At 34.5% G+C, this 24,324-nt stretch overlaps 1 pseudogene; it reads right to left on the minus strand.

Annotated features, from left to right (window-relative positions):
- Positions 1-817: 817 nt before the first annotated feature.
- Positions 818-10,302, minus strand: LOC124974159 (D-aminoacyl-tRNA deacylase 1-like; annotated as a pseudogene).
- Between the last annotated feature and the right edge of the window lie 14,022 nt (positions 10,303-24,324).

A 24,324-nucleotide genomic window follows, 5' to 3' on the forward strand; every position in this document is an offset into this window, starting at 1 on the left:
AAGGCCTGGTTCCTTTTACAGGAAAACAGCATTAGGAACTAAGATCTAGGTGTGAGTTATGCTTATTGCTACTAAGTCACTGCTTCTAGGTCCTCTCAAGTTGCAAGAGTAAGAAAATTTACATTCTACTGATGTTTGTTCTCAAAATCAAAACCATACATTCACTGGTAAAAATAGAAAATAATTATAGTTTGTTTATATTCATTTGGCATTGTAGAGGCAAAATGTAGGAAACATCTATAGTGTCTACATAGGATCAAGGGATTTTTTTAGTTTTAATTAATATCTATTTTTAGAAAAAAAAAAGATTTACAAGATGCAAAGGTTTCACACAAGACATTATCATTGATAGTTTTTCTCCTTATACCTTAACATGGACCCTGTCTTATGAACTAGTGTTGGAAAGAACACAGACAGCAGAGATGGGCTGGAGATCCATCATGGACAAGCAGAATTTACCACAGTGTATTGATGACCAATGACGTTGGACCAGCTTGTACTAAAAGCAAGCCAAGACATAGTAGAAACCAGCAAAGTCTTTCTGTAGGGAGGCAAGGGTGTGTGCCTCTGCCATGCACAGTGCCTCATCAGCAGTACCTACTGCCTTCACCTCACAGAAACTACAGAAAACATGATGGTCCTTGGGGTTTGTTTCTGTTCTTTGTTTTTGTTCTGGTTTTTCAGGGCTATTTAGATTCCCAATTTCTTATGTATCTTTCTCTCTTCATTTCTCAGTTCCAAATTCTTAAAGCAGTTTAGGTGCTTAGCATCTTGAATTTTTCAGGATTCAGATCTGATCACTGGTAATGCACTAAGGCTATGGCTCATGCTCAGAGGACACATCACCCTCTGCCCCACTGCTGATGCTGCAGTCTTCTTTTCAGGGGGCATTTCTCTTTTTGCTTGATTCAGAAGGGCCCTTGGCTCTGGTCTTCTCTTTCCTCTGCTGCTGTTTCTCAAGTTTTGATAGCTGCTTTGGGTCCAAGGTAGCAGAAGCAGCGCATTCCAGTTCTATGGTCAGGCCCATCATTCTGAATGTGTACTTGCATATAGGCACCAAACTTGCCATCTTTGATGAGCTCTGGCCTGTAGGTCTTTCAAAGCTGCTCCAGGAAGCTGTTGTCAAAGCCCACTGCCTGTTCTGTGGGCATCATCAGGTAGAAGTCAGGCTTGTTGCCCTTCAGGATGCACTGGAGGGTAAACTGACTGACACATAGCGCCCTGTACTGTTTATCCACCACACTCTTGACCAGTGCTTACCACCACTTTCATCCTCAAACACATGTAAGTTCAAAATCCTTCAAACCATGTCCTCCAGTTCCTTTTGTGTATCTTCCAGTAAAATACCCAACAACACACACAAATACCATGTCCAATGGCACTTATCTGCTCCTCTCCAACTGTGATCCTGGCCCAGGTGATGCACTATGCCGCAGCCTTCATGGCGGTGGCTGGGGCAAGTGGGGCAGCACCACGCTCTGTCTGGTCTTGTGACTCAAAAGGCGACTCCATGGCCAGCGCGCTCTGCGGGTGACCTAGGATCAAGTTTTTACTAAATTATGCTGCATTCACACAATGAAATATCATACAGATCTTTAAAGACAAAAATCTTGTCTAGTTATAGCACGAGCTCCAAAATAAAATCTGCATTTGTTTATATTTGCAAAGAGAAACACAAAAGATAAACAGGGTACTAAAAGTAATGTTTACCTATAAAACATTACATATAATGTTACATATAAAAAAGTAATAAAATGTATAAAAGGTGTGGGGAGAAAATGAGGAGAGAGCAAAAGAGGAAATAACTTTTCTGTTTATATAGTTGAGTTTTATTGATTTTAAAATATATTTTTATTTTTAAAATTTATGGGTTTTTTTTTGTATTTTATTTACAGACACTGTCTCACTGTGTTGCTCAGTGCCTCACTTTTTCTGAGGCAAGTCTTTAACTCATGAACCTCCTGCCTGAGTCTCCCAAGCTGCTGGGATTACAGGTGTGTACCACTGTGCCCCGCATTGTTAATTTTTTAAAAGCACTTAAAATGCCTACCAAAGTGAAGAATCTTAAGAGTTCAAATACTAAAGGGAAAAAATCATTTCTGAAGAATTAATACTAGGAGACAAAGTAGAACTGACTTAAGGACTATTATGTACCAAAAAATCCTTTGTAAATTTTAGTATAACAGATGTATTTCAAGTCAAACAGTTGAATTTAATGTACTGAGATATACCCAGTTGCTAAACTTAGCCTATTCAAAAGCCTTAGCATTACCTCCTCTAAGAAATGGGTCTAACACCTTAGGCAAAATATGATTTACTTCTTTCTTCATAACCACAAGTCTATCACTGATGGTAACACAAAATGACAAAAATCTCTGATAAGCCACCGAATCTCTTACTGATCTGCTCTAACTGGTACAATCTGGAAAATGGTTAAGAGCAAATCTATTCCAACTACTGATGCAACTCTTATAGACATGCTGACATATGAAAGTTTCAAGTTTTATAGTACACAGGTAGTGTTGAAAAAGAAATAAGAGATAGCCAGAGCTGTAAGAGTCAGCTGCAATTTTCCTCCAATAGCATTTTTATTATGTTAAGTCTACATTTTTTGCATGCCATTTATAAAAGCAGAATAAACACATTTAAGAATATTAAAACTACTGAGGAAAAAACTGAGTGAATTGCCATATGAGGTAATAATATATATTAAAGCAAAAATCATAAAGAAGAGACCTGAAAGGAGTATGTAAATAGGCAAATTGACAAAAAAATCATGATTCTTAATAAAAAAATACAAAAATTTTTGATATAAAACAAAGAAAATGTCATTGTATAATTTTTTGAAAAAAAGATGTGTAAGTATCCAAAGAATGGAAACGGTCTTCTTACCAATTTGGAGAGAAAATAGAAAGGTAGTGGAACCAACCAAAAAAATTCAAATATAAGTTATGACATCTTTTGATAAACAAAGTATCAAAACCAAGTATTTTAAATATTGCAACACTAAATATAGATGTGGTGAATAACCAGATATATTGGGACAACAGGGAATCCCAGAAAAAGGTACATAAATATTGATTTGTAAATGACAATTCTGGGTATCTACCCTAAGGAAATGTTCAAGTAGAGAGACAGGGAGGGAGGCATCACATGCTAAAATTGTCACAGAACAGATTAAAAAATAAAATGAAAAATAATAATATATACATAATGGTATAAAACAAAGTATTGATGGACTGACAAAAAAACACTAAAATGATAGACTAAAGAATTACTTGATACTTTAAAAATTTTTGAATTAAATCATTAAAAGTATCTTTAAAAACTATTTATAAAAAAAGACAAGGTAATATTTGATGCTACTGACTGCATCAGGGAACTTAGATTCTCTAAACTCTACCTTGTTACATACTTTAAAATTAACTTTCAAAATATAATAGGGCAGACAGAAAATAGTGCTGATAAGAAATAACTAAAATACTATGGCAAAACCTTCCACTAAAAGGATAAAAATAAATAAGATAAATTGAACTGATACTTTCATACATAAACTTTAAAAGTCCCCCCCCAAAAAAAACCTGATAAAACTCAAAAGTCTGAAGTAAATTAAAAAGGGAGAAAAATTAAGATGGTAATATAAAATGAAGGAAATTTTAACTCACTTTGCCTTCACTTTAAATTTCATTTATGAGTGAATCCTTCCTTTGTACTGAACCCTAACAACAGATTTTCCCTAAAACTCAAGAACCCATTAAGAATTACATAGAACATTAGAAACACAAACCAAGATACAAATGTTCTGTGACAGAGGTTGAAATTACACAGGCAGACACACACACACACACACACACACACAAACCAACACACACACCCTTTTAACTTTTGTTATTGCTGTTGTTTTTAATCATAAATTTAAAGTTCAGGGTAGGCCACTTACAGACATAAAAGAGCAAAAGTTCATAAATGATAATATAAGCTAATGAACAGTAACATCCAAGCAGATTTTTAGACAAAGAATAAAATGCAGTATCAGTTTCTTCTTTAGATAGGTAAGTTTTATGACCAGTTATTTTGCTTTAATTTAAAAATCTAGAGAATTGCACATAAGAGTCACTAACAAAGAATGAATATTCTCTAGACTATTTAGATGTCAAGCACAGGCCTAAACAAGGGAAAGAGAATGTGGGTAAATGGTTAAGAGAAAAAGTTGATTAGCTCTAAGAAAAAGCTTACCAATGTACTTACTGAAAGAGTAAGGCTTCTCCTGATGGCCATTACTTAAGAAACAACAATGAGAGGGTTATGGATACAACTTGGTGATAGAGTACTTGTCTAGAACACATAGGTCCTGGGTTCAAGCCACAGCATGGAAGGAATGAAGGAAGGAAAAGTGAATATTCTAGATTATTTTGTTTCCACACCCAACTCTTCCCCCAATACACATGAAGGATGCACCATATACCCATTAGTAACACCAGTTCACTACAGGAATGATTTCTCAAATTGGGTGGCAATGAAGAAGACTATTATAAAATCCAGATGATATGAATAGTTTAAAAAGCCAGAGATTATTTTGATTCAATAGTACTTGTGAATTGCTGGTAAAAAATTCATCACACTGAAAACATGGATTGATTAAATAAATTTGCTACCATTATCAAGAGCTCTTCCTCAACACATAAAGAATATCAAAAATAATTGTCAACTGTGAGTGTTCACTGGGTGCAATACACTTTGCAAGTTGCTTTACATGCATTATTTCAAATTCCCAGAACACTATCAAACAGGTTCTCTCTTCTTACACAGTTTGACCTTTATAAAGTTTAAGTAACTAGCTCACAATCCCATGGTCATGTTATTGCTGAAGTAGTCTTTATGATATAAAAAAATATATATATGACAATTTTAGTAAGTGCATTTAAGTCCTATATAGCAAGAACACTGGAATTTTATTAGAGATATTTTCTCCATTAAACCAAATGTTACTACTGATACTGACCAATGCTTGACCTTTAAAAACTGACCACTAAAAACAAGCATTTCTTTTACTTATAATAGATACTGGAATGCTATATTCCAATCTGTATAAAAAAATAATAATCCTTGAAGGCTATATACCTTTCTTATTTTCAACTAACAAGTTAGTACAGATCATGTGTAATTAACAAGTTTCAATAATGCCAAATTACTGCCCAAACTGGTCTAAAAACTGCATCGAGATTACTCTCACCCAATAATCACTAAAACTATATAGCTCCAATATTCAAAACCTTTGTTTGATTTTTATTTTTTACTGTATCAATATTGTCTTTGCAGTCAAGCACGGTGGTGCACATGTATAATCCCAGTGACTCTGGAGGCTGAGGCAGGAGGAATGTGAGTTCAAAGACAGCCTCATCAACTTAGCAAGACCCTTTCTCTAAATAAAATATAGAAAAGGGCTGGGAATGTAGAGAAGGGTTAAGTGCCCCTGAGTTCAATCCCTGATATGAAAAATAAATAAGTATTTACTTTTGACTACTTCTAGGCCATGACTACTCTGACCCAAATTTAGTAGTTCACTATTGTTTCTCCTAATCCCAGAATTAAACAATATATAACATGGGGAGACTGCAGAAACAAAGATAGTCCCTTTGAAGCACAATGTCAGCCAAAAGAGGTAGAGTCTTGTAAATGACATTTGGCCCCAAAATGAGAATTTCTCTCCATGGAAATGTCACAGCTTGTAATATGAATATATCAGTCTCTTCATCTTTGAATTACAGCATCTACCCCAGTGTCTAGTACACATTTCTATCCTCCTCTGACCCCCTTTCTTTAGTAATACATATTAAATTAAGGAGGACATCTACATTTGGAATAATAACAGCTTCAATGATGTTAATTTGTAATTTATCACAAATTTATAAATTTTTATCAACTTTTATATTATTGATCATTGACACATACTAAAACAAAGTCAGCAATTAAAAACATAGTTGGATTAATTATATGAGATGAGAAGGACAAAATTATTAAATAACCTAGAATAGAGTGAAAGAATAATTATCTCTGGGTCCTTTTCCCATATTTCACAAACAAAATTTAGAAAATTCTTGAAAGTATTTACACTACCCATGAAAAGAAAGAAGAATGAGTTATTCAAATATAGACAAAACATTCTTATATTAAATTAATATTTATGCAACAAGAGCAAGTTTCTTTTCACTCTTTTTCACTCTAATGAACCATCTTCAGGAGATAATATTTATCTGCTTTAAGAAAAAAATTTCACCCACTAGTGCAGCAGTGCATATAGCATATGCATCCAGATTGTCTTTCCTTTGGTGGCATATACTCAAATACTAAAATGTACAATCAAAACAAAGAAGTAAACATATAACTAATATATAGGGCTGGGTTGAGGCTCAGTGGTAGAGCACTTGCATAGGATGTGTGAGGCACTGGGTTCAATTCTCAGCACCACATATAAATCAATGAATATTATATAGGTCCATTAACATCAAAAATATTTTTTAAAATAAGTAAAATATAAAAGAAAACAAAGCAAAAATACTAATACTTGCATCACAATGCCAAATATATATTGCTTTCCAACAGTCACATTCATTCATTTTATGCATAAAAAACTGATAAATTCCTGACTTTAAATAAGTATGCAAATATTTTATATATCTTTTTAGTACCAGATTTTAATTCATTGAGTAATAAACATGTACATTATACATTTTATATGACTCCATTTTTTTAAGTAGTAAAATTGCTTAATTCAGTTTAAATCTAATTTTGATTGGATTTTCCAACTTACCACTGCTAATAAAGAGCAAACATTAACATTGAACTAATTTTTCAGCATTCCATCCCAGTGAATATAGTTGCCTGAATGCTAAAATGGGATCTCAGTACCACTATAGTGGCAGGATCCTGGAGGCAATTATTTAACCTAAGGTCTTTATTCCCTCATCTGAAAACAGGCATAATAGCTATAGGATGGACTTTTGTGAATTTTTAACAAAAAGATATAGTACCTAGCAGAGGATGACATTAAAGTTAATTTCTTTCAAGGAGTTTATATTATGCATTGAATGTTTAAGTGACCCCCAAATTTCTATGTTGAGGTTCTAATCTCCCAGGGTGATAATTATGGACATGAGCCTCTGGGAAGTAATGAGGTTTAGATAAGATCCTGCAGAAAGACACTCATGAAAGATCTGTGCCATTATTAGAGGAAAACAGCTCTCCCTCTCTCTCTGATATCTCCTCCCCACACACAGGCACCAGAGGAAAGTCCAGGAGATGGCACATTAGGAAGATAGTCCTCTACAAAACAGGAATTAGGCCCTCATTAGAACTCTAAGATGGCATCTTCATATCAAACTTCTCAACTTAGAAAATACCTGTTTGTTTTTCAAGTTACCCACTGTGGTATCTTAACTTGAGTAGACTAAGTTAGAGTATATTTAAAAATATCTTTTTAAAAAGAGACTTTGGAAAGCAAGATAATTTTCTTGTCATCCCAATATGCCATGGATTTACAAATCAACTCCTGAAATACAGTATCCACTATGATAAGTTACTGCAAAACACAATAATGACATTATTAGATTTTCTGGTAAATGTCTATTGACTTTCCAATTTGGCCAACAGGGAGAGAAAATAGGGTAGGAATAGAAAGCTACACTGAATACATTTTTTATGGCCCTTGGCAATTATTCTTTCCAGGTCAACATTTTGCAAACATGAAAAGTAAACACCAAATAACTATACTGTGGGCAAAATAATGACAAAGAATCCACTAATGACAATAAGAATTCTTAAAAGTTAGTCCGATCACTCCTTTTCTCCATTAGTTCAAAGAAAATGGCAACATTACAGGTTGTACACTAGTTAACTGTACCAAGTTTTCTGTTATAGGCAGTTTTGTACTTCACAATTGTGATATAAAGCACATTTTAAATGCCATTAACTTGTTACTTATCCTGAGTTTAAAATGAAAAATGCCATCATTCTTTTATATTTTTATATATTCTTTTTTATATATTTTATATTTTTATATATTCTCAGTAACTATTTCCTATTTAAAAGTTCAAGCTGATATTGCTCACTTAAAATTCAAAAGAACCTAAAATTATTATTTCATTTCATGTAGGAAAGTAGTGACAATTTATAAAGTATTTAAAAAAAATCCTAGAGAATATTATATGAGTTGGATTTAACATGTTATAGATTTTTCCCCAATGAAGTAAAAATTAAGTATTTATCACCCTGGATGTATAAAAGCTATGTAGAAAAAGCCAGGACATGATCCTATAATTTTATAAAGACTAGGAAATAGCAATAATTGTTTAAAATAAAGCATCTCATAAATATTCAACATTAATAAACAATAACAAAGAAAGTGGGCAAAAAGAGTGTTCAGAGTTTTCTAATATTAAGAGACATTATTATGTTCATGTTTGAATTTCTTCCTTTGTTGCCATTGTAGTTCTACATTCACAATAAAATATTCCTACTGCTTTTCAGTTAGTACTACTTCATCAATGAAGGATATGAAGGAACATGTTATACTAAAAATAAGGGGGAAAAGGCATGCATTGACAGAACAAAGCAAATGATTTTATATTCCAGCTCTTGCCACCAAAATCTTGAACCAGTATCTGAAAATTGAACATATCAACAAACATACATAAAAACCTGCTTGGTCAACACAGCTACCCTGTGCTACAGAGTAAAAAGTTTTTATTCTCTATATTTTATGAAACTAATGACATGTTAGAAAGAGTTTAGGTAGACAGGGTTATCACACACATGGAATCAATTATTCTGATTTCATCTTTCCTTACTATGTATCTTTTTATTGTTCTGGTAAACAGAACATGTGACAGTCTACACTATTTTAACTATCTAACACTGAAAATTACTCCGTTGGGTCTGAACCAAGGAGAAGAGTAAACTATACACTTTATAAACACTTATTTTAGTCATAGGCCAATTAAGATATTAACAAGACTTATTTGTAGCTTCAGGGAAGATTTTTACATCAACTCAGTGGATCAAAAGTCATAAAATCCCATTCTGTCCAATGTGTTAACAAAGTCGGTCTACAACACAGTAACTCTGACTTGTTACTCTGTTTATCTTGCACTAACACTTTTCTAAAGAAATCCTTCAACAACCCCACCTAATAATATAAAGTTTGAAGAGAGAATTATCCATCTTTAAGTCAAACATTTTCTGATAAGTGAAAGAAGGTCAGCTGACTAAACTTTGCTGAGCTAGAAATGACCAAGACTCAAAACAAAATCTGCTACTTCTGTGTCTAGAAAATTAAGACACAGGCTAAGAGGCAATGGAAACATAACCAGTGCGATGTCTTCAGTGGACACATTCACACAAAAAAAGAGGCGCCATGTATTTTGACCTAATGTTTTTGCCATTTTTGCAGAAGAAAAGCTAATTATTAGTGGCCATGGAACATTCTAGGTCCCAGAAAGGAAAGGATGGGAGGAAAAGAGTTCAAGACAGTTCAGAGTCAGAACAAGTTCAGGCATCTTGTCATTAGTAGTATCCCCAAGCATATCCCAAAAAAGGAGTGGGTATAAAGTAGGGTAGGAGAAAGGGAAAAGACAGGAGAGTGGATGTGGCAGTATGGGGATGATGGGAGGGAGAGAACCTGGAGCTATCCACCCATGTTGGGGAGCAGAGGAATCAGACACAAAGACATCCAAAACAATGACTGGGATCACACAACGCTTACCACTAGCTCTCCTGGTTCTTTGGGCATCTCACATTCCTTCCACCTCTGGCAGGCTCCCTATGCAAGGGCTCCTCCTGCTCCTCCTGCTCCTCTGAACGCCCATTTGTGCACAGCCTCAGTGTCTCCCAGGAGCTGGAAAAGCTGTGGCCACCACTTGCTCACCCACCTTCTGAAAACCCTCTCCTCTTCCTTCCCCTCAGGAGCCAAAGAGCAGAGCGATCCGTGCCTCCAGTCCAAAACCACTTAGGGGACCTGTGTGTCTCAGGGGACTTTCCAACTCTTTCCCTCCTCTGCCTCACCAGGATACCTGCCTCCCCTGGAGAAAAAAGCCAACAGCAAATGCCACAGGCATCAGCCAGAGGTGTCCCCCAAGAGGAGCATGAGAGACAACCACCCACACCCTACCCAAGCCCCAGAAATGCCCTAGCAGCCCAGGGTCAGAGTCCTACCAGACTGGTGACCTGCAGCATGTGGAGCCCCAGTGCTGTGCTGATGCTCTCCACTTCCTGTGAAGCCTGAGCCCCCTGTTCCACCTTCCACATCACTTCTCCATGCACCCGCCTGTCCCAGGGCAGCAGGGACAGGGGAGAGTACCCACAACTCACCAGTACATGTAGGACTGTATCCATGGGGAGGTGTGACAGGAAAGTGGCTCCATTGATGCCTAAGAAGAAGGAATGCAGGTCCAGATGTGAGCACCTGGCAGCCCTGAAGCACCTCCATGGTGCAGGCCTCCTGTGCAGCTCTTAAGGGCTTGAGCCCCTGGCACCCCTTTCCGATGAACCCTCTGGCCAGTAGGCACAGGGGACAGAACTACCCACTCACCAGAACCTGCTGGGCTGCGTCTGAGGCAGGGTGAGATGGCTGGCTTAGGGTTCCAGCCAGACAGGCTCCTCTTCCTCTTGGACTGAGCCAGGGATGCTCAGAGTTGAAAGGAGCATTGGGGCCATGTGGAGTTTGCTGCGCTAGGCGTTCTTCTCCCTGCGACTGCCAACGGGCACCTCCATCTATTCCCTCAGGTCAGCAAGCCAGTGAGAGAAGACACTTCCATTAAAAGAGGCGCAGAGTGGAATTCCCAGTACCAAACAACAAACAACAATAAAAAAGTACTAAATGCACAACCATCTTAAAAGATATAATCATAGAACTTAAAGACAGTACATGAACCTGCTAATAAAAGAGCATGTCTCTTTCTCCCTTCTTTTAAACTTTGTTATGATGCTGATTGAGTTTAATTAGAAAATTATGGTTTTAAAGAGATGTGAAAAATAGATCTTTTTCATTCTTTATTTCAGTAAATCTAGCAAATGTGGAAAATATACATTGTTAATCCTAATGAATGTGAAGGCAAAGGCACAGAATAGTTAACAGTAAGATGAACAGAATGGTCACACAGGTACCAGGCAGAAGATTCAGATTTGGAAAAGGAATTCACATGTCTTTGAAACTCAGACCCTGCCTTCTCTATTTGCAGGCCTTGGAGCTCCTCGTAATTTTTCCAGGACTCCAAATTTTACTTGAAATGAGGAATGGCAAATAAATATGCCCAGAATTCATATCCTCCAAGCCTTCAGAGGGTTCTCTTACCATCCCCAAATATGCCTTCTTTTCTTCCTAATGCAAACATTAATATTTTCTTAACTAGATAGGAGCCCCAAATTAGTTCATTTTCTCTCAGTGACATTGCAAAACTGGGTGGGGGGTAGATTCCCTCAAAATCTGTATTATCATGGTGAAATAATCTTAATAAATGTTAACTCTCAAATATTAGACTTACATAAATGTTGCAAAAATAACTTAACCATTCCTGTTTGTCTCTCATCAGTTTCCAATGGCATTAATATTTTTGTCCCTTAAGTTAAAGCATCAATACCAGGAAATTTACATTTGTGTATCCATCATCAAACCACAGATTATATTCCAAGTTCATGTATTCCACTAATAGTCTCTTGTTTCCAAGAGTCTAGGATGCCATGCCACAATTTTGTCATTTTTTCTTACTCTCTTCCAATCTTGAAACATTTCCTTAGTCTTTCCTTGATTATTATGAGTTAGATTTTTAGGAGTAATTCTATCAATTTGTTTTGTAGAATGTTCTTCAGGTGACTGGGTCTCATATTTTCTCATGATTGGACTGAACTTATAAATGTTTCGCATAAACACCACAGACAAGAAAACATGTCTTTCTCAATGCATTGCATCAAAATGTCCATAATGTTAATGACTCTTAATACTGGTGATGTTCATTGTGACTTTATGGTTACAATGACATTTTCTAGATCATTGTCTTTCATTTGTAGTTCATAAATATTTGGGCAAAAATGGTTTGAAACTATGATGATTTCCTGTTCTTTCCAAACTTTCACCTGCTACTCTTAGCATCTATTGGTGGATCTTGGCTGCAGCAATGATTTTTGTGGGTGTTTCCCTATTGGTTATTTTTGCTCAAGGTTGATTTGACTCCATAGAAGTTCAAGTGTGTCTACGTTGCACAAGATGCAAAGTTTTTCTTCCTCAAGTCTTCCGCACCTATAAGGAATGTAAATGTAGTTCTTATTCATTATTGGATTCCGTGAAAAATGCTACTTATCTTCAGTCAATAATGTGTCTCAATTTCTCAGTCACCTTATTTTCTTTGGGGCTAGCATGGAATGAGTAAAAATAAGACTCTGCACCTTGCACCATCTGAGTCTATTTCCTGCCTAAATTCCGATGGCAGAAGGAAACATCACCAGTATTCTTTTCAGTATTATAGATGTTGATATACAAAAAACTTATTGATTTTATTAGTTATACTTGTGTTTAAGCCTTTAATGAAACAAATTCAATTATATATTAAAAAAACTTCAGGTTCTATTTGTTTTATTATTATCTACCCTTTCTCAAGCTGAGTTGTATTTCAAAGGAAGCACATAAACAGACTGAAATATTGTACTATTTTACCATGAAGGAAAAAAATTCCCCCAAGCAAAATTTGGAGAATTAAACAACTCAAAGACCCTCCCATATTCCCATTCTATCAAAGAAAAACAGAGATGAAACTCATGGAGTACACTTGGCTCTGCTTCATTATCTATGGATGTCCTGGGAAAATCCTTAACTTCCTTAGATTTCCATTTCTCTAAAATTAAAGACAAGTGATAGTAGCTAATTAATCTTTAATATGTCATATTTCATGGAGTATCCAAATGTTTTTTATTCAATCTGATACAGGAAAGCTGTGAATTATAGAGTTAAGAAAGGTCATTGATTTACCCAAATATAATTTAATATGGTTTACTTATTATTTATACTACTGCTTATTTTATTTACCCCCTTGCTGCAAATTAATTCCAAAATAAGAAATAGGTTAAAAATAAGAACTTAGAACTTGTATATGAGCTGGTTTACTTTTATCATTTGCACTTTATGTATTCAATATCTTGTGAATTATATCAAGACAAAAAAGAGCAGCGATGATGGCATGTTTGGAGCATTTACAGTGAATTTTTTTCAATGTACATTAATTTTTCAATTTGCCCATGCAAAATGGAACTTATGAAAAATTATATGGTAAGTTATTCAGTATTACACAAAAATTATGTAATTTAACCTTTACACTATTTTACTTCTTTACCAAGGTCATTCTTCACCAAGAGCCATGCATAAAACTCAGTGTATCTCAGCCGTCACTGTGCTTTCAGAACTTCTCCCATACTATCACTGTAGGCATTCATATTAAGATTTGATGAACTGAGTGGAAGTCAACAGAATTGAGTGCAAGAATATCCTAGTTTGATGTGAAAGATCTGAACAGACAATTAAAGAAACTGAGCTCAATCATTCAAAAGCTATGCCATGGGACATAGGCTATATGAATTAATTTCTTAGGTAACATGAAGGAATTTAAGGGGAAAGAAAACTTTCCTAAGGAAATTGTGTGGATTAAATAATGGCATAATGAACTTCTTCTGCTATGATAAAGTATATCTTTATATTAAAGGAAAACCCTTCCAGTGAATCAGAGAATTGAAGAATTTCTGAATTACAGAATGAGTGTACACTTAAAGTAAGGCAGAATCAGACAAATTTCCAATGTTCACATATGAATACACTACCAGTGAAACTCAACATCATGTACAACTGCAAGAATGGGATCCTAATTAGAATAAGTTTTACTCTATGTATGTATAAAATGTCAAAACTTCATGTCATGTATATGTAAATAGAACAAATTAGAAAAAAAAAGTAAAGTAGAAGCATAATAACTCCCAAAATACAATACAAGGAAGGTAAAAATGAGAAAAAATGTCATAATACCCCAGGTTATAAAGACAAGTCTCATCAAAAAAGCTAGACTTATATTAATAGATTATAAACATTTTCTTTCTAAAGTAGGCATTAGTTCTATACATAGGAATATGCCTTGCACAGAATTAAGATCTAAAAATAGGGAGTACATAGCTGGAACTTCCAAATTAAAAGAAAGAGAGAAGAGAGGGAGAGAGAAGAGAGAGAGAGAGAGAGAGAGAGAGAGAGAGAGAGAGAGAGAGAAATAATAATTTCTATGAAGCAAATGCACTCAGGCAATATTCACATTCTTATTTGATACATAGATGGATGCTCATCTTATCTGCTGCATAGTAGTCTTAGACCAAACCTACTATTGTATCCAGAAAACTCACTTAAAACCCAACTTTTATTTTATCCTTGGGGAGAAATATTGGAGAAACTGACTTATACATCTGCAGAGAAAAACACATAGCAAATACCTCTGTTAATCAGCCTGACTAGTCATTGAAAAAATGTGCACAAACAACCCTGAACACTTGATAATTTAGAGAGAAAAAATAAATATCTGTAAATATGTATGCACATATGTATATATATATATATATATATATATATATATTCTGCACATATATATAAAAGGAAAGTGTGCAAGCAGAAAGCTGACTTATAAACTTAAGAAATTTTTAAAAAATTATTGTCAATTGTCTCTGGAAATATGAATACCAATGAGTAAAAAGGAATTCAGTGAAGAAACACAAGAAAGATTTAGTAAGAATTAAATAATATTAGCCACATCAAATTTTAAATAGAATGGTTAATTAACAGAAGGAAGGAAACAATATGTGTAATTAGTAATTACAAATGTAGTTAAGGCAAAAATCCCTAAAATCCAAAACAAGAAGAAAATGAGGGGAAATACAAAGCCATGAAGAGGTGTGAAGAATTAATCCATCTAAAAGGAAATCTAGAAAGAGAATGAAGCAATTACCAACACTATGGATATGAAAGAGGGTGTTTTCCTGAACTTGAAAATGCAATGTTTTCAGAATGCACAAATCCACTTTTTTCAAAATAGAAGGAATGGAAAGCAATATGCTAGATAAGTCAGAATTCCATTGATCATGATGATACTCTAAGGCAGATAAAATTTTTATGCATAAATGAATACAAATCATTGATGGAATTTCTAATCAATATCCAAAGATAAAACATAATGTGCAATTGCCTTTAAAATATTGACAAAGTTATTTTGTTATCTATCTAGTCAAACTAGCATCAAAATTAATATATGTATGTGTCCAATAAAGTGAGCCTATATGTTCTTTGTTTAAAAAAAAATGTACTAAAGATCTTTCCACATGAGACTGGAAAAAAAGAGCAAAATTCAATCAATATGAAAAAGCTTAGAAGAATTTAACATCTGTAAGAGTAGATTGACAATAAGGCTTCAAAAGTCATGAGAGGAATTAAAAGAAATTACACTTTACCTCAAAGTTTGGAAAGTTCTTCAAATAGCACATGTTTATTAATATAGCAACTTTACTTACTTTTTCACCGATAAAACACACAACTTTTTGCATTACTATTTACAGAATGCATTAAAATTATCTTACAAAATGTGTCTGCATGAAATATTTCTAGCAATCTGGATTCATGTGTACATTTTATGACTGTTCCAAAAGTTATTTGCTAAATTTTTGTTTAGTTACTTCAGAAAAATTAATTTTTCAAGAGTGAAACCACATTTTCCTTAAGTACTTTCCCCAAAAAGAAAAATAATAAATAAAAGGAGAGGTTGCAGTGTTCTCTCAGGAGAAGTAGTCTGTCAGCATTTTACAGTGTAAATAATTTCAGTCAAATAAGATGAGATAAAATAAGGACTTTCTTTAGAATTTCATGGAAAGAAAAGCATTCTAGAAAAAAAAACTTTCATAATTTCAGTCAATGAAGTACCTGTTACTATGAAAGACAAGATAAAAACTCTCATGCTTTATATACAGAGAAAAGAATAAAATAATAAAAGTGAATATGTTATTTGTCACTGCAAAGGAGCCTCCAGAATTTCCTTGATATAATTTTAAATCTGGTATGAGGTGGGCCATTTAAAATGATTGAAGGGGAGCTGAAGAAATAGCTCAAATTGGACAGCACTCACCTAGCATGAGCAAGGGCTATGGTTGGAGTCCCCAGCACCTCAGAGGAGGGAAACAACAAAAACAAAAACAACTCTAGGATGATTAAATGTTTTGAAATTAATAATATCTACAAGTAAATATTAATTATCATTTTCCTGATTCTGAATATTTTAATTTAAAATATTAGATAGAAAATGTCTCAAGAGATTATATTGATTTTTTCAAGAAAATTTCTTTTTGACATTATTAGTTGTATACGTTTATAAGACAAATCGTTGACAATTCAACACCTGTAAACAATACCTAATGATAGGATAATTTAGCATTTTCATCTCCTTATATATTTAGCAATTACTTGTATTAGGAAACTTCAACTGTTCCTTTAAAAATCTCTTTAAAAATATGTGATAACTGGTTGGGAAGTACATTCCCCCTACTGTGCTGTAGAACATTAGGACTAACCCCCTATACCAAACCTCCTTCAAACTCTTTCAGACCTCTAGTGACTGTGATTCTATTCTTTACATCTATTGAATTCATGTTTTTAGTTTCCATGTAGCAAAAATCATGTGACATTTGTCTTCCTGTGTCTGATGTATTTCACTTAACATAATGTCCTCCCTTCTGTTCATGTTGCTGCATATGACAGGTTTTCATTATTTTTAATGGATGAATAATATCATATATATATATATATATATATATATATATGTATATACCACATTCTCTTTTTCCATTCAACCACCAACAAATAAATAATTAAATTGACCTCAAATCTTAGCTTCTGAGAATAGTGCTGCAATAAATGTGAACATGTAGGTAACTCTTTAATATATTGATTTCATTTCCATTGGCTACTCAGTAGTAGAATAGCTGGATTGCATGTAAGTTTTTAGTATTTTTTTTTTTTTTTGCAGTGCTAGGGATCGAACCCAGGGCCTTGTGCTTGCAATGCAAGGACTCTACCAACTGAGCTATCTCCCCAGCCCAGTTTTTAGTTTTTTGAGGAACTTCCAGTTTTCCATAATGAGTGTACTAATTTACATTCCCACAAAAAATATGTAAAATTTCCACTTTCTCCACATCCTTGATAGCATTTTTGGGGGGGTTGGTTTATCTTTTTGATTATACCCAGTCCAACTGGGGTCAGATGTTGTCCCATTGTGATTTTTATTTGCATTTCCTTGATGAGTGGTGATGTCAAGTGATTTTTCATGAACTTCATGGCCATTACTTTATCTTCTTTTAAGGAGTGCCTAGTCAGATCATTTGCTCATTTCACTGAATTTCTTTCTGTTGAGTTTATTGAGTTCCATGTATATTCTGGATGTAAATTTTCATAGAATATTTTATAAATATTTCCTCCCATTTTACTGATCATATCATTACTCTTCCTTGTTTCCTTTGCTATGCACAAGAGTCTTTGTTTGATGTGATCTCATTTGTCTATATTTTTCTTTGCCTGTGTTGTTGGAATCCTGTCAAAAATAATTTTAAAAAATAAACATTACATGTAACAATGTCTTGAAGTATATTTTCATTATTTTTCTAATTCTCCAATGTGTTTCATGGTTTCAGATCAAACATTTAACTTTTGATACATTTTCAACTGGTTTTATAAATTTAGTGAAAGGAATCTACCTTCATACTTTGGAACATGAATATCTTAAGGAGACTCTCTTTTCTTCAATTTATGTTTTGGGGATCATTTTCAAAGAACAGTTGGCTATCCATACATAAATTTACTTTTAGTTTCTCTGTTATGTTCCTCTGGTATGTGTCTGTCTGTTTTTATGCCAGTACCATGCTGTTTAGGTTAATATAACTTTGGATTATATTATGTTTCTTCCAGCCTTATTCTTTATATTCAATATTTCTTTGTCTATTGAGGATTTTTTCTGATTCCACATAAATTATAGACTTGTTTTTCTTATTTCTGTGAAGAATGTTGTTGGCATTTTGATGGGAAATGCACTGAACCTGCATGTGGCTTGGGTAAGACACACTAAGTCCTACCCCTTGTTTTGGTGTTTGCCTCTCATCAGTGTCTCAAGTACCAGAGTTAGTGATATTGAAAAGTGCTATATTTATTTTACTTCTATAGTAGATTACTCCAAAATTAGTGTTTAAAACAACACAAACACATTTTCATAGAATTTCATGTGAGAAGCCCAAGACTGGACTCATTGAACTATGGTCAATGTGCCAGCACAGATGTGCTCTCTACTGGAAGGTTCTAGGCCAAATCTCTTTCTTCATTTTTTTCTGGCTTTTAATGGGAAATTTCAGTCCTTGAACCTTGACTGTTTTCCTCCATCTTAAAATGAACAACCTTATAACTTTCTGACCAATCTCTCATGTTCACATCTACCATTCTGACCAATGTTTGGAAAAGTTTTCTGTTTTTAAGGAATGGTGTAATTAGATTGGGTCCACCTGGATAACACAGGACAACCTCCTTATGTAAAGGACTTTAAAATTGAACACATAAGCAAAGTCCCTTTTGCCACATATGGTAGCATGCTTACAATTTGAAAAGGTAAGAACATTATCAAGAACATTTCCTTTTTTTCCTTGAGTATTAGCTATCCCCAAACTACATTAAAAAAATCCTTTGTCTAGTCATACCTATGGATTTTGAGTAATGCCGTGTATCTCCTGGTAGCTGATAATGAAAGTGGTCTGAGATTATTGTGGCTCATCTTGAAGATGGCTTCCCTTGGAAAACAGACTATGAGCTGGATAATCAAAGGACATTTTTAGTGTGTGTTTTAGGAATTATCATTATAGAAGAGGAGTGAAACAAGAGAAGAATTGGACAAAGGAAGAAATCAGGCTGATAACAAATAAAGAACTTACAGAATGGGAAATCTTTGCCAACTGTTACTCTAACAGGAAATTAATATCCAGAATATATAAGAACTCAAAAAACTTAAACACAAAAATAAATAATCCAGTTAATAAGTGCAGACTCATGGCAAGCAACCTACAAGCTCATTTATTACAGGAAAAACCATACATTTGATAGACTTTTAACCCAATCACAATGTGCCATGGGGGATCAGACCACCAGGCCCCTATACAGGTTCCCTTGGTAACACTAGGTAAATTTGGGGGCAGTTGTTTACATTCCTAGGTGGACAGAGCAGAATGCTCCTCTGCAAGTTTACACTCTTGAGAAGCTAACTGCTGTGGGCCAAGAACTAGGATTTCTCCCTACAAATAAGTGGACAAAAAACTAGACTAAATAGACACTTCTCAAAAGAAGAAATACCAATGGCCAATAAATATATGAAAAAATGTTCACAACTCTAGCAATCAGGGAAATGCAAATGAAAAGTACATTGAGATTTTATTTCACTCCAGTCAGAATGGCAATTATCAAGAATACAAATAATAATAAATTTTGGCAAGGATGTGAGGGAAGAGGTAAACTCATACATTCTTGGTGGGACTGCAACTTAGTATGACCATTCTAAAGAAGTATGAAGACTCCTCAAAAAAAGTAGGAATGGAAATAACATATGACCCAGTTATCACCCTCTTTGGTACACATAAAATCAGCATATTGTAGGATTGCAGCCAAATCAATTTTTATAGTAGCAAATTCACCACAGTCAAGCCGTGGAACCAGTACAGAAGCCTATCAAAAAAATTTGATTAACAAAATATAGCATATATACATAATGGAGTATGACTTAGCTATAAAGAAGAATGAAATTATGCATTTACTGATGAACAGATGGCACTAAAGAATATTATGCTAAGTGAAAGAAGCCAGACTCAGAAAGTCAAGGGTTGAGTGTTTTAACTGATATGCAGAAGCTAGTTCAAAATAAGGGAAAGAAAGAAAGAAAGAAAGAAAGAAAGAAAGAAAGAAAGAAAGAAAGAAAGAAAGAAAGAAAAATAAAAGTGTGGGAAAATTTCATGAAAACAGAAGAGAGATCAGGGCAGTTCAGGAAGGGGATTGAGGGGAAGGGAGAAGGGATAGGGAAAGGGAGGAACAGTGTAATGCAACTAATCAAACTTTCCTATGTACATATATGAATACAACAATGAATTTCATATATATATGTACATATGTCTGTAATTCACTTATTTAAAAATATACATAAATGGAAGTTATCACTAGATTAGAGATAAGAAAATAAGGGCACAGGACAGGAGGGAAAAGGGAAGTCCTGTGTACTGAATTGGAGCAAATTATATTCCATGCTTTTATGATTATGTCAAAATGAAACCTAATATTATGTATAAATAAATGAACTAATAAAAAAGCATTAACTGATGGTGCATTGAAGAAGTTCTTGAATAGAAAATATCCATTTATATATTCTGTGCTAATCTAAGGACCAGTACTTAAGTTATGGACATTACCAATCATTAGATGCAGGTTGCCTGCTGGGAAGTGAGGGAGTCCCCAACCCAGAACAACTTCCAGAGAGAGATGGCAGCAGAGAGTCATTTGGCAGTAGCACTCACTGCAGATTAGGAAATAAGTCCTTCTGTTTTCAGTGGGGATCTAGAAAGCTCAACACAGTATCCACAACTTCCCTCTGACCTTGTATGCATATCCTCTTACATTGTAAAGGTTTTCTGTTTCCCTGGTCCTGGTGTTTGCCCCATGCCCTCATACCATCATTACTGAAAATTATGTGTTTTTGTTTAAATATACTTTTTCCAGCTCTATTTTATTCCTATTGTTAACAAATGCTGCCAAATTCATTTCAGCCTCAGTGGACTGGAATAAATTGTGTGGAGCTAAAATGTGTACTATCATTTGTATGGGGTGCTGTTTTCAACAATAATTCTAATATCATGTTGTCTCCATAATGGGGTAGTAAAAGGGAAGTCAGTACTTTACATCCCCAAGTTACATGCATTAGAGAACCAGAATTGACAGTTCACTTTCTCTTTCATTTTCTTGTAGAGTGTGACACTGGTGGACTAATGTCCAAATTGTAACACTTACTTTTTTATTGATTTTTCTTGTTACTGTTGCATGGCAAAAGTTCTTGACTTCATTTTCTTTCCTAGCAAAATCTGCATATTATCTTCCTCACAGTGTTTGCTTTATTTTATTTGTTGATTGTTTTTAGGTATACACAAGAGTAGGGTGTATTTTGACATACTGCATAAACATGAAGTGCATGCCACTGTTTGTATGGTGAAAACCACAGTGATGATAGAAGATCTGAGGCACTGTAGCAGGCACATAATAAGTGACCAGGATGCACACTTTTTGCTCTGTTCCACTGTTTTATTAATAGGTCTCCATAACTGTCCATTTACATTCCCCCATATATATGCCACCATGACAATATTCCCATTTGCTTAATACATTATATATTATCATAAGCCTACAAATATAATATTTTGATAAATTTAAGATGCATAGGTGTTTTAAGGAAAATGTGATATTTTAGAAAAGCAAATATATAGTAAGTTTTTCACACTGTTGTATGTCTACATGTACTTTAATTTTAGGAAAATATATGAGTTAGTATGTAAATAGGTTGGAAACAATTTAAATTAGGAGCAAATAAGCAATTAATTAGGTACGTATATTGGCACAATAGACATATAGATAAAAATTATTATATTTGTTATTTTATATTTTAAAGTACATTTATTCCCAAGCCACAAATATAATAATTTAATTTGCTTTAAATTTTGTATCTCTTGAGCTGTTTTAAAAAAAATATTTTATAAGCATTTGATGATATCCATAACAATTTTCCCCAGAAAATATATGCATATTTAGAGAATTTTGAAGACCATTTCTGGAGCACATAACCTGCAAAGTAGAACCTTAGGCTTTTACCCATGACTTACAAACTTTTAAAATAACTCATGTTCTTCAAAAGCTACATGCACACATGCAGGTATGCACAATCATCCAATTTACCTAAATGAAACAAATAACGATTTGACATACTTGCACTTACTATGTGCTCTTTACTACAATTTTGGAGTTTTGATATATCTTGTTTCATTTTTTTAAAAAAATACATTTGTTACCACCCCTCTTAAACTTGTGACCCACTACTCAGTCATAAGGTAAAATTAAGTCAATTCACAGTTTGAAAAATACAACAGTAATCCCCCCAGATTTCCATATTCAAAAGTTATTCTTGGGATTTTAAACAAAAGTATAGCTGTGAACTTCTGTGTCATAAATAATTAGGAATTTATTATTTGTTTCCAGTTTATAATTCTTTAAAAAATTACACAGGAAAAGAGTAAAAAACATCACTATTGAATGATATCTGTGAGACATAATGTATGTTCCTCTGTCTGAAGACAGGTAGTGTAAAATTAGGCAAAAACTTTAAATAAGAACAAGCAAGTAAAATTAATCTTTATCTACTCTTTTTAATGGTCCATATTCAATTCTTTCACCTTTCAAAATATATCCAGAATCTGATCACCATGTTTCAAAATAACTATTACAATGACCTTCTCACTATATTCCCAGCACCCAGTCTGATCTGACTGACAGTGTTCTCAAAAGCAGGAGTGAGAGGGTTCTACAGAATCCTTCCCCAGTGACTGCCCTCTCAGCTCCTGACTGCACTCATCACCCATTTTAGCTCCTTGTTCTTTGAACATTTTAAGAACCTGATTCTTTTCTGTGCATTTACGTTTACTCTCTTTTGTGTTTGAAACCTCTTTGTCCATGGTTCACAAGCTATTTTAACCTCAAACTGATAAAAAGTATAATTTTATGAGGACAGTCTTCTCCAAGAAGACACACACACACACACACACACACACACACACACACACACACACACAGTAGATCATTCCATACCATTCCTTTTCCTATTATCTACTTTGTTTTCTGAACTTATCACAATCTCATAATTTCAGTCTTCTCTTATTTCAATGAAATTTCCATGAAGACAATGATTTATCTCTTTATCCTTGCTGGTATATTCATCCAACCTAGAAAAATGTTTGATACACAACTGATGGTTTGTAAATATTTGATGAACAGATTACTTTGTTGAAGAATGGATCCTTAGTCTCCATACTTTGTGTCAACTGAGGTATATAGTATTATATTTCTTAATCACTTTAACTATTTTGCATTTCAAGAATGAGGATGTCAGAAAAACCTAGCATGTGCCTCATCAGACACTTGTACAGAAATAGAAACAGTAGAAACATCTAGTGAAGATAACATAGATGCTGAGGAAGAACAACTGAGGGCAATTCTTCTTCCCCTTTCATTGACTGAATGTTTATTCTCCACCTATTCCTCAATTGAAGCTTAAACCCAATGTGATTGAATTTGGTTGTGATATCTTTGGAGGTGATCATGTTCCTGCTCTGGTAAGTAGTAGTAGTCCTGTTAACCATAAGAACACTGTTCTTGTGAACAGAATTAGTGCCTTTATTAAAAAAGTCTAAGAGAAATGCCTTCCCCTTCTGTCATGTAAGGACACAGGAAGATAGCCATCTGTGAACTGGAAGATGGCCCTTATCAGACACTAAATCTGTTAGTGCTGTGACCACAGACTTTCCACCTATTCAAGAGGCCAGAATTAAAATTCAATCATTTAACATAATCCAGCTTGTGGCAGTTAATCAGATGACCATAAGTTTGTAATATTAATAATCCTAATATGCTTTTTATTGTGCTGTGTCTACAGGTTTAGAAGAAGCTTTCTTACTTCCTCATAATTTTTCATCTATTTTCCCTTAAATGGGAAATGCTATGTGAATAAGAATCCATGATGCCAAGGTCAGACGCCATCAGGAGGAACTAGCTGACCCACCTGACCCCCTAGCCAAGGTAAGATGCCATCAAGGAGCTAGCTGGCCTGCCTGACTCCCACATTGAGGTCAGACACCATCAATGAGCCTTTACTCCTGCCCCCCTACTTCTGAGGGACACTGCACTTGACTCTGTGCTGACTCAGCACACCCTTGCTGGGGCTACCCGACTTCTTTGGAGGCTGGTGCAGGCATTTTGAATTATTTCTCAGGGTGTGGCCATCATCATCAGAAGGGTAGCTCCCTTCCAGAGACACCTACAGGAGACTGTAGGCCCTTTTACAGGACACAGGATTGAAGAAGATGAGGTACTGAGAGACTCAGGACTAACTCAGAGCAGTCAGGTGAGACTCTCCCACTGGGCAAGGCTTTCTG

The sequence above is a fragment of the Sciurus carolinensis genome, unplaced genomic scaffold (assembly GCF_902686445.1).
Source record: "Sciurus carolinensis unplaced genomic scaffold, mSciCar1.2, whole genome shotgun sequence".
Lineage (NCBI taxonomy): Eukaryota > Metazoa > Chordata > Mammalia > Rodentia > Sciuridae > Sciurus > Sciurus carolinensis.